The sequence below is a fragment of the Anolis sagrei genome, chromosome 5, assembly GCF_037176765.1.
Source record: "Anolis sagrei isolate rAnoSag1 chromosome 5, rAnoSag1.mat, whole genome shotgun sequence".
In the NCBI taxonomy this organism is placed as follows: Eukaryota; Metazoa; Chordata; class Lepidosauria; order Squamata; family Dactyloidae; genus Anolis; species Anolis sagrei.
Window position 1 is genome coordinate 73,364,611 of NC_090025.1, and position 14,521 is coordinate 73,379,131.

General features: G+C 41.1%; 1 protein-coding gene across 2 annotated transcripts in view; it reads right to left on the minus strand.

Moving 5' to 3' along the window:
* The window catches only part of CRACD (capping protein inhibiting regulator of actin dynamics), a 177,412-nt gene extending 171,235 nt beyond the window's left edge, over window positions 1-6,177 (minus strand). The window contains exon 1 of one of the 2 annotated variants that reach the window (XM_067468757.1): window positions 6,157-6,177. The gene's annotated coding sequence lies outside the window, so the exon portion shown is untranslated. Of the gene's footprint in view, window positions 1-5,840; window positions 5,908-6,156 lie in introns of those variants that run through there. The other variant, XM_060778544.2, reaches the window with a different exon arrangement.
* Window positions 6,178-14,521: the final 8,344 nt, after the last annotated feature.

The following is a 14,521-nucleotide window of genomic DNA, read 5'->3' on the forward strand; positions in this document are numbered from 1 at the left end:
ATCTGCATGCATCATTCGAAAATACATCACACAGTCCTAGACACTTGGGAAGTGTTCGATTTGTGATTTTGTGATAGAAATCCAGCATATAGATCTCGTTTGCTGTGACATACTGTGCTTTTGTGTCAATAATAATAATAATAATAATAATAATAATAATAATACAACACACAGTCCTAAACGCTTGGGAAGTGTTCGACTTGTGATTTTGCGATATGAAATCCAGCATATATATATCATTTGCAGTGACATACTGTGTTTTTGTGTCAGTAAAATAATAATAATAATAATTATTATTATTTATTTGTAACCCGCCCTCTCTCCCCGAAGGGACTCAGGCCAGTTTCCAAGTATAACAAAAATGACAAACATTAAATGCCAAGAGCAAACAAATAACAATCAGATGGTTGATGGCATGTGTTCTGTATCTCAAAAACTAAAACTAGAACTGATAGGGAAAACTGGTCATTTTGGGTCATATATACCCAGAAACAGGTCTAACATTTGGGGCATCAAAGTACGTGTTAACCAATGCATCCTTTAACAAAGCAGTTGATTGTCAATGGCTTTATGAATGAGGAAATAGTTCATATACAACAGGGTCTCAGTGGAAGAATATTTATAAATGCAAACTGGGACACATGTAGCCAAACAACATCAAAATGTGATCAAGATGATAAAATTATTAATGAGGAAGAGCACACATGTTAGGAGAGAAGGCAGCAGCTAGCTTTTACCCAAACCTACTGGGAAATGCAGTATTCTCCTCACACCCCCACCTCCCCACTTCTCTTCACTGCTGAAAAAATGAACTACTTTTGTACTTGGAACTCAAGTTTGCAGCAATTAAAATAAGCTGTGGCAAAAGGAAGAAAGCGGGAGGAAGAGAAAGAAACTGGGACATTTTTAAAACATTATTTGGGAGTGTACCTGTCAATTGAGTGTAGCTGGAAAGTATAAAAGTGTCATGCAGTTTGTGCAGGTAGGACAACAAACTTTCAGAAATTATCCCCACACATTTTAAGTAATGGGTCTACCTTTTTTCCATTGCATAGCACACTCACAGCTTTCTCTAGCCAATTGTACTTCATTTCCAGCAGACTGGATTTTCATTTAGTCCTTGTTAGGATATGGAATAATCTCAAAGCAGTCAAAGCAATTGCACATGCTCCAAATATTCCCTGAAGCCAGTCAATAATTTGGCAACAGGCAGTGAGGAAAGTAGGCTTGGTTGATCCAAAAAAGTTCAAAACTCGTTTTGAATGTAGGGGGTGGTTTGATTCTAAAGTCACTTCCGATTTTTTTTAATTCAAAACTTTCCGAAACTTCTAAAATCTCTTCGTTAATAACCTATCCAACTCTAGAGGAAAGGCATCCTCCGGTAACATTCTGCCTCATTCCCATATTATAAGTATAATACTATGTAACAAAATGGTGGTGGGGGGGGGGTGTTTTGTTCCTGGTTTGAAAGTGTTGTTCCTGTTTAATTGTGTGGTAATTACTTTGAAAGTAGTTGTTATACTCCGGAAACTTCATTTTTATGGCTGCCACAAATTATGCTGAATTCATTGAGATTCAAGGAGATATTAATTGAAAAACTATAGCAAAATGTGCTGCAGGATGTCCCGCAAAAACAAAGTACCATATTTGCAGTTTAATAAACCTTTTCCATGTTTTCATAATAGAACCAATTAGGAAATGACATTTATAACCCAGGAACAAAAATTGAGTTACAGAGTGTAATCAGCTTGCAGGGTGTGAAGGACAACAGCAGAAGATGACCTTGGGATATAGGCAGCAATACGAAGACTGCCATAGTCACACCATCTGTGTTTATTTACTTGTTTTTGAACACAAAACAGAAGAGAAAACCAACACTGCAACAATTAGCAACAAATATAATAGTTGGAAGGAACCCTTGGGGCCATCCAGCCCTACCCCTTTCTGCCATATAGAAATATACAATCAAAGCACTTCCAAAAGATGGCAATTCATCTGTTTAAAAACATCAAGAGAAGGAGCCTCAACTATATTCCAAGGTAGATTTGGATTTCTGGGTTGGATATTTAGAATTCTCTGTCCAAAAGGCTACTCATTCCACAGGACATTGCCATACCAGTTAAAGTGGAATGATAGTGCTACAATGGTGTACTGTAAAAAGCACTCCCAAATCTTTGGTATGGAATCCTAGGCTGGATCTACATTGCCCTATATCCCAGTATCTGATCCAGATTATCTGCTTTGAAAGGGATTATATGAGGCTGGATCTCCACTGTCCTAAAACCCAAACACCAATGGATCTGGACCAAACTAGGCACACATACCTGATATGTTGAAATTTTATTACTGGAGGGGTTGGGGAGGGGGACGACGACGACTGACTTTCTATTCTGGGAGTTGTAGTTCACCCACAACCAGAGAAATTATGACTTCTACCAATGATGGACCTGGACCAAACTTGGCACACAGAACCCTCAAGATCAACTGAACCTCCTGGAGGAGTTTGAGGGGACTGACTTACCATAGTGGGAGTTGTACTTTACCCTACAGCCAGAGAGCACACTGAACCCCACCTATGATGCATCTAGAGCAAACTTACCCGACATAACAAACTTTAAGTAGTGATGGAGTTTCTCGACGTTAACCTGGCATGATGTCAGTTGTAATTAATTAATCCACAACCGTATGCATTTGGTACAATTAAAAAAACTATTTCAAATAACCTGGCCAACGCCGGGTACCCAAGCTAGCATACAATAAAATCACGATATATAAACAGAACAGAAACAAAATCTTCTCTACAATAAGAAAACCTCCAATTTTGATTAAAATAAAGGTTGGAGCAAGTGTGACTCCTCTTGAGAAGGAGTTCCACAGTCGAGGTTCTACAACAACAACAAAATCCCTGTTTTCTGCTTTTATCAACTCAATCTCTTCAGATGGTGGCACATGCAAAAGAGACTCCTCCCCATTTGCTAAGAGAAGGGTAAGTTGCTGCATGAGTAATTTAATAGTATATGCTCTGTACTATTCATAATGCACTTAGAACTACAAAAATAATCACATCCTTTCCAAAATAACTGAAAATGCTTTAGGAGGAAATGTAAACATTACTAAATATTTGAAAGTTGTTGTGCCAAAGTACTAGAGACCTTCTTATGCCCAAAATCATAGGTTGTGGATTATTTCCAAACTCTGACCCAGTCAGCAACAATAGCCATCAGCCACCATTGTGGGGGAGAGAGGAAGGTAGGCAAAGACTTCTGGAAAGTCCTGGCAAATTCTTATGTAGTGATTCTCTTATGTGATGTATGTGTCGTTTTTAATGTTTTTAATGTCTCTTGATGCTACCTGTGTGTCACTAGGGAAAAGTTTGAGATCCCAAAGGTGAGATATACATTACAGTCACTAACATAATAAAGGCAGTTTGAGAAAAAGGTAAGTATTTTAGTTCGTTCTAATAAATGTGTATTAGAGCACAGTGATACATTAATAAATGTTATCAATTTAATAACAAAACTCCCCTGTTATTTTCTTACTACTATGCTATTTTTGGAGCCCCCGGTGGCGCACTGGGTTAAACCACTGAGCTGCTGAACTTGCTGACCGAAAGGTCGGTGGTTCGAATCTGGGAAGCGGAGGAGCTCCCACTGTTAGCCCCAGCTTCTGCCAACCTTGCAGTTCAAAAACATGCAAATGTGAGTAGATCAATAGGTACCGCTCTGACAGGAAGGTAGTGGTGCTCCATGCAGCCACATGACCTTGCAGATGACCACAGCAAGATTTGTTGACTAAAAATCATATTAATAGTATAGATACATTTTGTACTATTTATAGTACAAGAGGCCATGATGGTACAGCGGGTTAAACTGCTAAGCTGCAGAACTTGCTGATTGGAAGGTCGGCAGTTCAAATCCATGGGACAGGGTGAGCTCCCGTTGTTAGCCCCAGCTTCTGCTAACCTAGCAGTTCGAAAACATGCAAATGTGAGTAGATCTATAGGTACCGTTCCAACAGGAAGGCAGGGGTGCTCCATGCAGCCACATGACCTTGGAGGTATCTATGGACACATCCTTTTTTTATTTTTTTCCTTAATGTCCTTGTCTTTGTTCTGTTTTCTCTTATTTGGCTCCTGAGATTAGGGTTTATTATTATTATTATTATTATTATTATTATTATTATTTTCTCCCAATGTCTACTTCCCAGCTCTTTCCCTTTTCCTAACTTTCCTATCCGAAAATTGTTCTCACTCCTTCGATGTTTTATTTTATTTTTTCAAGGTATATTACAATAAAAAATTAACTTAAAAATAGTATATAGATACATTTTGTACTATTTATAGTACAAGCGGCCATGGTGGTACAGCAGGTTAAACTGCTAAGCTGCAGAACTTGCTTACTGGAAGGTCGGCAGCTCAAATCCATGGGACAGGGTGAGCTCCCGTTGTTAACCCCAGCTTCTGCCAACCTAGCAGTTCGAAAACATGCACATGCAAATGCAAATGTGAGTAGATCAATAGGTACTGTTCCGACAGGAAGGTAGTGGTGCTCCATGCAGCCACATGACCTTGAAGGTGTCAATGGACATATTTTTTTTTCTTTTCCCCCTAATGTCCTTGTCTTTGTTCTGTTTTCTCTTATTTGGCTCCCTAGATTAGGGTATTATTATTATTATTATTATTATTATTATTATTATTATTATTATTTGAAACACAAAATGAGTCCACAGCAGACACTCTGCTGGCTGCTGAATTGGATCACATGTCGGACACTTCCCAAGTGTCTAGGACTGTGTGATGTATCGGCGAATAATGCATGCAGATCCCAGTAAGGTGGCCTTCTGCAGCTGGCAGATGGTAATTTATTATTATTATTATTATTATTATTATTATTATTATTATTTTCTCCCAGTGTCTATTTCCCGGCTCTTTCCCTTTTCCTAACTTTCCTATCTGAAAATTGTTCTCACTCTTTTGATGTTTTATTTTCTTTTTTCAAGGTATATTACAATAAAAAAATAACTTAAAAATAGTATATAGATACATTTTGTACTATTTATATTACAAGCGGCCATGGTGGTACAGTGGGTTAAACTGCTAAGCTGCAGAACTTGCTGACTGGAAGGTCAGCAGCTCAAATCCGTGGGACAGGATGAGCTCCCGTGTTAGCCCCTGCTTCTGCGAACCTAGCAGTTCGAGAACATGCAAATGTGAGTAGATCAATAGGTACCACTCTTGACGGGTAGTGGTGCTCCATGCAGCCACATGACCTTGAAGATGACCACAGAGGGATTTGTTGACTAAAAATAATATTAATAGTATATAGATACCTTTTGTACTATTTATAGTACAAGCAGCCATGGTGGTACAGCGTGTTAAACTGCTAAGCTGCAGAACTTGCTGACTGGAAGGTCAGCAGCTCAAATCCGTGGGACAGGGTGAGCTCCCATTGTTAGCCCCAGCTTCTGCCAACCTAGCAGTTCGAAAACATGCAAATCTGAGTAAATCAATAAATACTGCTCTTGACGGGTAGTGATGCTCCATGCAACCACATGACCTTGGAGGTGTCTATGGATAACGCCAGCTCTTTGGCTTAGAATTGGAGATGAGAACCAACCCCCGGAGTCGGACACAACTAGACTTAATGTCAGGGGAAAACATTTACCTTTACCTACTATACTATTTGGATTTACAAAGTGAACTATTCTACGATTATTTCCAATTCACATATGAAATCCCTCAATACACCCATTGCAAACATCTCACAAGCCCTCTTTTGGGAAGAAGCATATATGTGGGGACTAGGAAACCCAAATGAATTGCCGGCTTTGCAAGTACTCACTGTTGTGGATGGAAGCGACACTTTCCCTTCTCCCTACTGACCTCTTCCCGTCTCCCAGCAGCTCAGTTTCAGCAGTGCTATTGTTAACCATATTAAAATTTCAACATGTGCCTGTCGTGGTTTCTAGTTTTCCTTTAACCCCTTGAACATTGAAAAGGGATCATGCTCTAAATCCCACAGAGTCCTTGCAAAATTCTCCTAGGAATCTGCACTTTTCTTTACATCAGTTGTATTCCTCTTAATTTAGCTATTTGTGAGAGTGAAGCAATGTCAGAAGTAAAGACATAAACAAATCACATTAAAATGAATGACCTACCTATGCAGATTTTTGGGAATGAATAATCTATCTCCATCTGATTCCATGAATGAATATCTATGGCAGATTTTTTTCTTTTAATGAAAAACAAGTCAAAACCAGTTTCTCATTCATGGCAGTGTGTAACCTTCAATGCACTTGATACAACAGGGGGGAGGGGGGGAGTTAGCAGGGGAGGAAGAAATGCACAGAAAACTATACCATCTTTCAACCATGACAACTGGCACATTTCACAGCTCATTAAAATATGGTGACCGACTCTTGTGATAAATGGCTTTTTGAGAAGGGCAGACAAAGCAATGCAGCTCTGAAATGAGGAGAGGAAGGAGGAAGAAGCGTCACCCTTTTTCTCTCCGTCTCTAGCCAAATTAAAGCATGACGGAAAGCCAAACCTTTTTCGTGGGTGGCAAGACTGAAATGAGTGAGTGTCTTACAATCATGGGCATCTTGGTATGGAAGAAATACAGTGTGTTTGTGTATATATAGATATAAACACACACACACACACACATTCACCTATATATAAATCCATCTATCTCTCTAAATATATATACAAATACCAATTCACATAAATATGAAGTCAGATATAGATATATACACACACACACCAATTCATTAATCTATAAATACACACAAACACAGAGTCATTCACACATACACCAATTCACACATATAGTCATATACTGTTGTATATATACACACAGCTCAAGTCATATGTGTATATGTGTCTATGTGTGCATGTGTGTATATATATACACACACAGAGTTATATATGTGTGTGTGTGTCTATGTATATTTATGTATATGTGTGTATGTAAATAATTATATACACACACACACTATATATATATATATATATATATATAGTGTGTGTGTGTATATAATTATTTACATACACACATATACATATATACACACACCGTTATATGTGTGTGTGTATAGTGTGTGTGTATATATATAATTACATACACACTCACATATACATATATATATATATATACACACCCTGTTATATATGTGTGTCTGTGTATATACTATATATGTGTGTGTGTATAGTGTGGGTATGTGTGTGTATATATAATTACATACACACTCACACACACATACAAACACACACACACCCGTTATATATGTGTGTGTCTGTGTCTGCGTATATACTATATATGTGTGTGTGTGTGTGTGTATGTATATGTATAGTGTGTGTGTATGTATAGAGAGATATCTTGGTGTGTGTGTATATATATAATTAATTACACACACACACACACTGATATATATATATATATATATATATATATAATACACACACATGCACACCCAATCATATGTATGCATGTTTGAGCTATGTGTGTGTGTGCGTATGTATGTGTGTGTGTGTGTGTGTGTGTGTATATATATATATATATATATATATACACACACACATATACACACACACACACATATATATATGAGAGAGAGAGACTTGGAGGTGTGTATATATTATATATAGACAGACACACATAAACACACACACACACCAAGTCTCTCTCATATATATATATATGGATAGATATGGATATATATATATACACACACACACACACACAGCCCAAACATGTCTAGATATAATATATACACACACACACATATATAAAAATTGATACACATACACACCCCAAGTCATGTCATGCCATATATATATATGATACACACACCCCAAGTCATATGTATATACACACACCCATATATAAATGGAGATATGCTCATACATACATATATAAATGGAGATACACACACACACACTCCAAAGGCTCTCTCTGAACCCAGTGCCAAGAGAAGCCATGGCTTCAATGCCACTGTGATGGTGGCTCTCCTTTCCCTCCCTTCCTTTGCCTGTCTGCCCCCTTCATTGATGCCCAAGCATCAGTGGGACTTCTGAGAGGAGGGTCACCTTCTGCCAGGGAAGCAGACATGGGGCGGGGGACCCCCAAAAGCCCTCCTCCTCCTCCTCTCTTTCCCTGAGGCGAGACAGGCACACAACAAAGGGGTCCTCCTACCTCTCTCTGTCTCCTGGAAGGTGTCTCTGAGGCGCGGGAATGAGGGAACGGGGTCGGGCTCGCCTCCCTCGCGCCACGCAGCCTCCTCGCCGGCCCTCGTCATTGCCCGCCGCCTCCAATGGCGAAAGCAGAGGAGGGAGCAGCCTCGCTCTGGGTCGTCCTCGCTCTGGCTTTGTGTTGTGGTTGTTATTGTTGTTATTATTATGACTATGTTCGCCAACTCCTAAGCCTGGCAGCTCCTTGGCGGTGAGGAGAGAGGCGTGGCTTGCTGGCTGGCTGGCTTGGGAGAGGAGAGAGAAAGGGCGCCCTCATGCCATCCTCCTCCTCAGGACTTGTGACACTTTTACATGCTCCACACACCACACTCTTTCTGGTCGCAGAGTGTGGTGTGTGAAGCATTTAAAAGCACCACTGCAGCACACCCAAATACCTGGGAGCCACTCTGAAGCTAAGAAAGAACAGTGGATCAAGCTGATCACAGAGGGCGACATGGGCAGGAGCAGCCAGAAGGCGTGGAGGTTGCTAAGATGGTTGAGCAACGATCCCTCACAAACTAATACCCATGCCAACATAAAGGCAGATCAGATAGCACACCAACTCTTGAAGAATGGGAAACCCAACTTTACCACCAAAGTAGGAAAGAAACCAATAGCCAGGCAAGGAGAGATTGAGAACAACAACCTTCATGAACCCTTTACATCTACTGAATTGGACATGGCTCTCAATAAATGTAAAAATGGCAAAGCAGCTGGCCTGGATGATCTACGGATGGAACAAATCAAGAAATTTGGCCCAAAAGCAAGGCGCTGGCTGCTGGAGCTGATGAACAACTGCACTACATCCTGTCAGATCCCCAAAATCTGGAGGAAAGCAAGAGTCATCGCCATCTTGAAGCCAGGCAAAGACCATAATGACCCAAAAAGCTACAGACCAATCTCCCTCCTGTGCCACCTCTACAAAGTTCTGGAGAGACTTATTTTGCATAGAATTACGGAAAAAAATAGACCCCTGTCTGATCCCACAGCATGCTGGCTTCAGAAAAGGCAAAAGCTGCACATCGCAAGTGTTGAACCTGACTCAGCACATAGAAGATGGCTTTGAAAGGCAGCAGATTACAGGAGCTGTCTTCATAGACCTGTCAGCAGCCTATGATACTGTGAACCACCGCCTCCTCCTGAGAAAAATGTATAATATCACAAAGGACTACCACCTCACCCACCTCATAGGAAACCTGCTACAAAACAGGAGCTTTTTTGTTGAGTTCCAGGGCCAGAGAAGCAGATGGCGGAAACAGAAGAACGGCCTGCCTCAGGGGAGCATGCTTGCTCCATCCATGTTCAACATCTACACAAATGACCAGCCACTGCCAGAAAGGACAGAGAGTTTCATCTATGCTGATGATCGTGCCATTACTGCTCAAGCAGGGAGCTTTGAGATGGTAGAACAGAAGCTTTCCAAATCTCTAGGTGCTCTTACTGCCTATTACAGGGAAAACCTTCTGATCCCCAACCCATCTAAAACACAGACATGTGCCTTTCATCTCAAGAACAGAGAAGCATCCCGAGCTCTGAAGATCACCTGGGAAGGAATCCCACTGGAGCATTGCAGCGCACCCAAATACCTGGGAGTCACTCTGGACCGTGCTCTTACCTACAAGAAGCACTGCCTGAACATCAAGCAAAAAGTGGGTGCTAGAAACAATATCATACGAAAGCTGACTGGCATAACCTGGGGATCACAACCAGACACAGTGAAGACATCTGCCCTTGCGCTTTGCTACTCTGCTGCTGAGTATGCATGTCCAGTGTGGAACACATCTCACCACGCTAAAACAGTGGCTGTGGCTCTTAATGAGACATGCTGCATTATCACAGGGTGTCTGCGCCCTACACCACTGGAGAAATTACATCGTTTAGCCGGTATTGCACCATTTGACATCCGCCGGGAAGTAACAGCTAATAGTGAAAGGATCAAGGCAGTGACATCTCCAACCCATCCCTTGTTTGGGTATCAGCCAGCACGTCAACGACTTAAATCAAGAAATAGTTTTCTAAGATTTACAGAGACACTCGCTGGAACATCTCAGCAAGTGAGAGTCCAAAAGTGGCAGGCTCAAACCCAGAACCTCAATCAGTGGCTGATACCAAATGAGGGACTCCCTCCTGGGCACACAGAAAACTGGGCGGCTTGGAAGGCACTGAACAGATTGCGCTCTGGCACCATGAGATGCAGAGCAAACCTTAAGAAATGGGGCTACAAAGTGGAATCCACGACATGCGAGTGTGGAGAAGAGCAAACCACTGACCACCTGCTGCAATGCAACCTGAGCCCTGCTACATGCACAATGGAGAACCTCTCTGCGGCAACACCAGAGGCACTCCAAGTGGCCAGATACTTGTCAAAGGACATTTAACCAACTACCAAGCTTGCAAATTCTGTGTTTTGTCTGATTTTTTATGTCATGTTTTTGTTAACAATGTAATACAAATGTCTGGTTGCTGATGACACGATAAAATAAAATAACCATACTCTTTAAGGTCATGGGTGCCCCATTGATCTCTGCCAGAACATCCATCAATAGCTAGATTTGCCCCTTCACAATTGTGTCCTCTCTTTCCTGGCTCCCCCAACATCCTTGGTTCCAGCACACCCAAAAAATTATTTATTTATTATTTATTTCAGATATTTGTACCCCGCCCTTCTCAACCCCACAGGTGGACTCGGGGCAGCTTATAGCCGGCAACAATTCGATGCCCCACATACAAAATAATAAATACAGTAATTACTATAAGTAAAACATTAAATTAGTTTAAAATTAAATCCATTTAAAAATACTACTGGCTGGTTAGACTTATCTAGAACCGAATTCTGCGACCGACACAATCAGAAGCCTGTCCATAGTCCATTTTCCATAGCATTATCATCATTGTCATTATCATTGTCAGACTGCTACCCAAAAGCCTGGTCCTACAACCACGTTTTCAACTTCTTCCTGAAGGAAAGGAGGGATGTAGTTGACCTAATTTTGCTGGGGAGCGAGTTCCACAGGCAGGGGGGTCACCACCGAGAAGGTCCTATCCCTCGTCCCCACCAAGCATGTTTGCATCAATGGTGGGATCGAGAGTAGAGCTTCCACGGATCTTAAACTCTGAGGTGGGACGTAGAGGGATATACATTCAGACAGGTATGCTGGGCCAGAACCGTATAGGGCTTTATAGGTCAAGACCAGCACTTTGAATTGTGCTCGGAATTGGACCGGCAGCCAGGGGAGCTGACATAACAGAGGGGTGGTATGCTCCTTGTATGATGCTCCAGTGAGTAGTCTAGCTGCTGCCCGTTGGACTAGTTGGAGTTTCTGAGTAGTCTTCAAAGGCAATCTCATGTAGAGCACATTGCAGTAATCTATTTGGGATGTAACAAGAGCGTGGACCACAGTGGCCAGATCAAGATGCCTTCTTGCAGAAACTCCTAGATGTCTGATTGCAATAATATCCACTTCATTTGCTTGATAACATTTCACAAATTCTTTCCACATTCTATTATATATTCTTTACACAGAAACTTTCCTAGATGCCAGTATAATTTCAACCACTAACCATGCTGACTCAAACATCTCTCAGGCCCCTTCTACACTGCCATATAATTCAGATTATCAAAGCAAATAATCCACATACTCCACTTTGAATTGTATTATGAGTCTACACTGCCAGATAATCCAGTTCAAAACAGATAATCTGGATTTTATATGGCAGTGTAGAAAGGGCCTCAATATCCAAGCAGTCAACCTCATCAGCAAAGTCCTACATTGGCCAACTAGGGAAGCCAGATTAGTTCTGTTAATCAAGATGATGGACCAGATCCTTTGTTGGATAGAGAAAACAACAAAGATAAATAAAAATAGCTAGATTGTACATCCCGAATAGATTACTGCAACGCACTCTACATGGGGTTGCCTTTGAAGACTGTTCGGAAACTTCAACTAGTCCAATGGGCGGCAGCCAGATTAATCACCGGAGCGTCATACAGGGAGCACATCACTCCTCTGCTACATCAGCTCCACTGGCTGCCAATCCAGTTCCGAGCACAATTCAAAGTGCTGGTTTTGACCTATAAAACCCTATATGGCACCGGCCAAGCGTACCTGTCCGAACGTATCTCCTTCTATGTCCCACAACGGAGTTTAAGATCTTCTGGGGAGGCCCTGCTCTCGGCCCCACCTTTATCACAAGTGAGGCTGGTGGGGACGAGGGACAGGGCCTTCTCAGTGGTGGCCCCTCGCCTGTGGAATTCACTCCCCGGGGAAATCAGGTCGTCAACATCCCTCCTCTCCTTCAGAAGGAAGCTGAAGACATGGATATGGGACCAGGCATTTGGGTAATCTGGCAGATTAACAAGGTAATGATGACTAGAGTTGGAAAGGACTATGGTAATGCTAAATAGAATGACGGATTTTAGAACTCGATGAACGCAGGCTATAGAGCGGTTTTTAGTTGATATTGTATTAATTGTATGTTTTAACTCTTATGTTTATTGTTATTGCATTTTTTATTGTAATTGTTGGCATCGAATTGTGCCGGATGTAAGCTGCCCTGAGTCCACCCTAGGGGGTGAGAAGAGCGGGGTAGAAATGCCCGAAATAAATAAATAAATAAATAAATTGTACCTACAGAACCTGTATGGAGAAAATAGAAAGGAGAAGCAAAGAGCAGGATGATAAACAACTGTCACAAAATTCTACAGACTGAAGAGATTGGATTAATGAGATCAGTGATTAGACTGATGAGATGAATTGACTGGATATATGAGACAAATTTGTGAAATGGAAAGGAGTAGTAATTATTCCTGAATTGTTTCTACTCTGGTCTTCTCTTCTATAGATTAGGCATAACCTGTTTTTGGTTCTTACTTGATACTAAGCCTTTTTATAATGTCTTCCAAATACAAGCTGTCCTGTAAATCCCAGATTTGTTGTTGACTTTTCGTCAGCCTTCCAGTGCCGAAGCTAGAGCAATCTCCTTGCCATAGTCATTATCTATATTTCTAGCTGCAAATACTGCAGCATCATATCCTGTATCAGCAACTGCAACACTTTCTGAATTCTTTCCACTGCTTTCAACAAGGACTGCATGCTAATATATTGAACCTCTAGAATTTCTCGAGCCCATAATACTGCCATTCTTGCAAACATAGCAGTAATTAAATACTGAATTGTCAGTGTTCAGGCCTCATGTGAAAGAACACGAGGCGACTGGCAATTGCTCTCCCATAGCTCTAAGAGCTGTGTCTTCTGCTTAAGGGATTATAGAATGAGACATCAGAGCAGATATTAACTCATCAACCAATGGGATCTTTAGATATTCCATGTTCTTCTTACACATCACTATACTTTGGCATTGTTGCTGTATATAAAGGAGATTCCCATTCTAGATCAATTAACTCCTTAAACATGTCTCAGCACCTTTTGATTCTGTTTCTTCATTACTGTTGTTTGTCTACTGTCCCTCCATCTTCCTAACTATTCCTCAAATCTAAAGTCTGCAACTCTTTTTAAAATGTTCTACATTAAATACTAGCCATCTCCTGCCACGCATTGCTGTGGTCCAGTCTGGTGATCTGGAAAATAAACAAAGTGTTGGTTTCTAATATATGTAATTTCTTTCTGCTTGTGGGTAAACAGTATTTCTTGTTGTTTCTTTGTCAGTGTTGATGTGGAGATTGTCTGTTCCCTACTCTGGAAAGTGCAAAATATAATTGTCCTTCTTGAGGGGTCCCTTTCAAATCTATGATACTATATCTGTGTGTGGATCATATCTATCTATATCTATGGCTGGATGGCTCTTTGTCAGGAGGGCTCTGATTATGTTTTCTTGGCCTGGTGAAGGAAGTTGGACTGGGTGGCCTTCAGTATGGAGGTTCTGTGTGGGAATTTTCCTCCAATTCTGTTATTGGTGGGGTTCAGAATGCTCTTTGATTGTAGGTTAACTATAAATCCCAGTAACTACAACTCCCAAATGTCAAGGTCTATTTTCCCCCAAACTCCGTGTTCATATTTTGACATATGGAATATTCATGCCAAGTTTGGTCCAGATCCATCATTGTTTGAGTTCACAGTGCTCTCTGGATGTAAGCGAACTACAACTCCCAAACTCAAGGTCAATACCCACCAAACCCTTCTAGTGTTTTCTCTTGGTCATGGGAGTCCATGTTTGGTTCATTTCCATGATTGGTGTAGTTCAGAATGCTCTTTGATTGTAGGTAAACTATAAATGCCCAACAACTACAACTCCCAAATGACAAAATCAATTTTTTGAGTGATAGTCACTCCT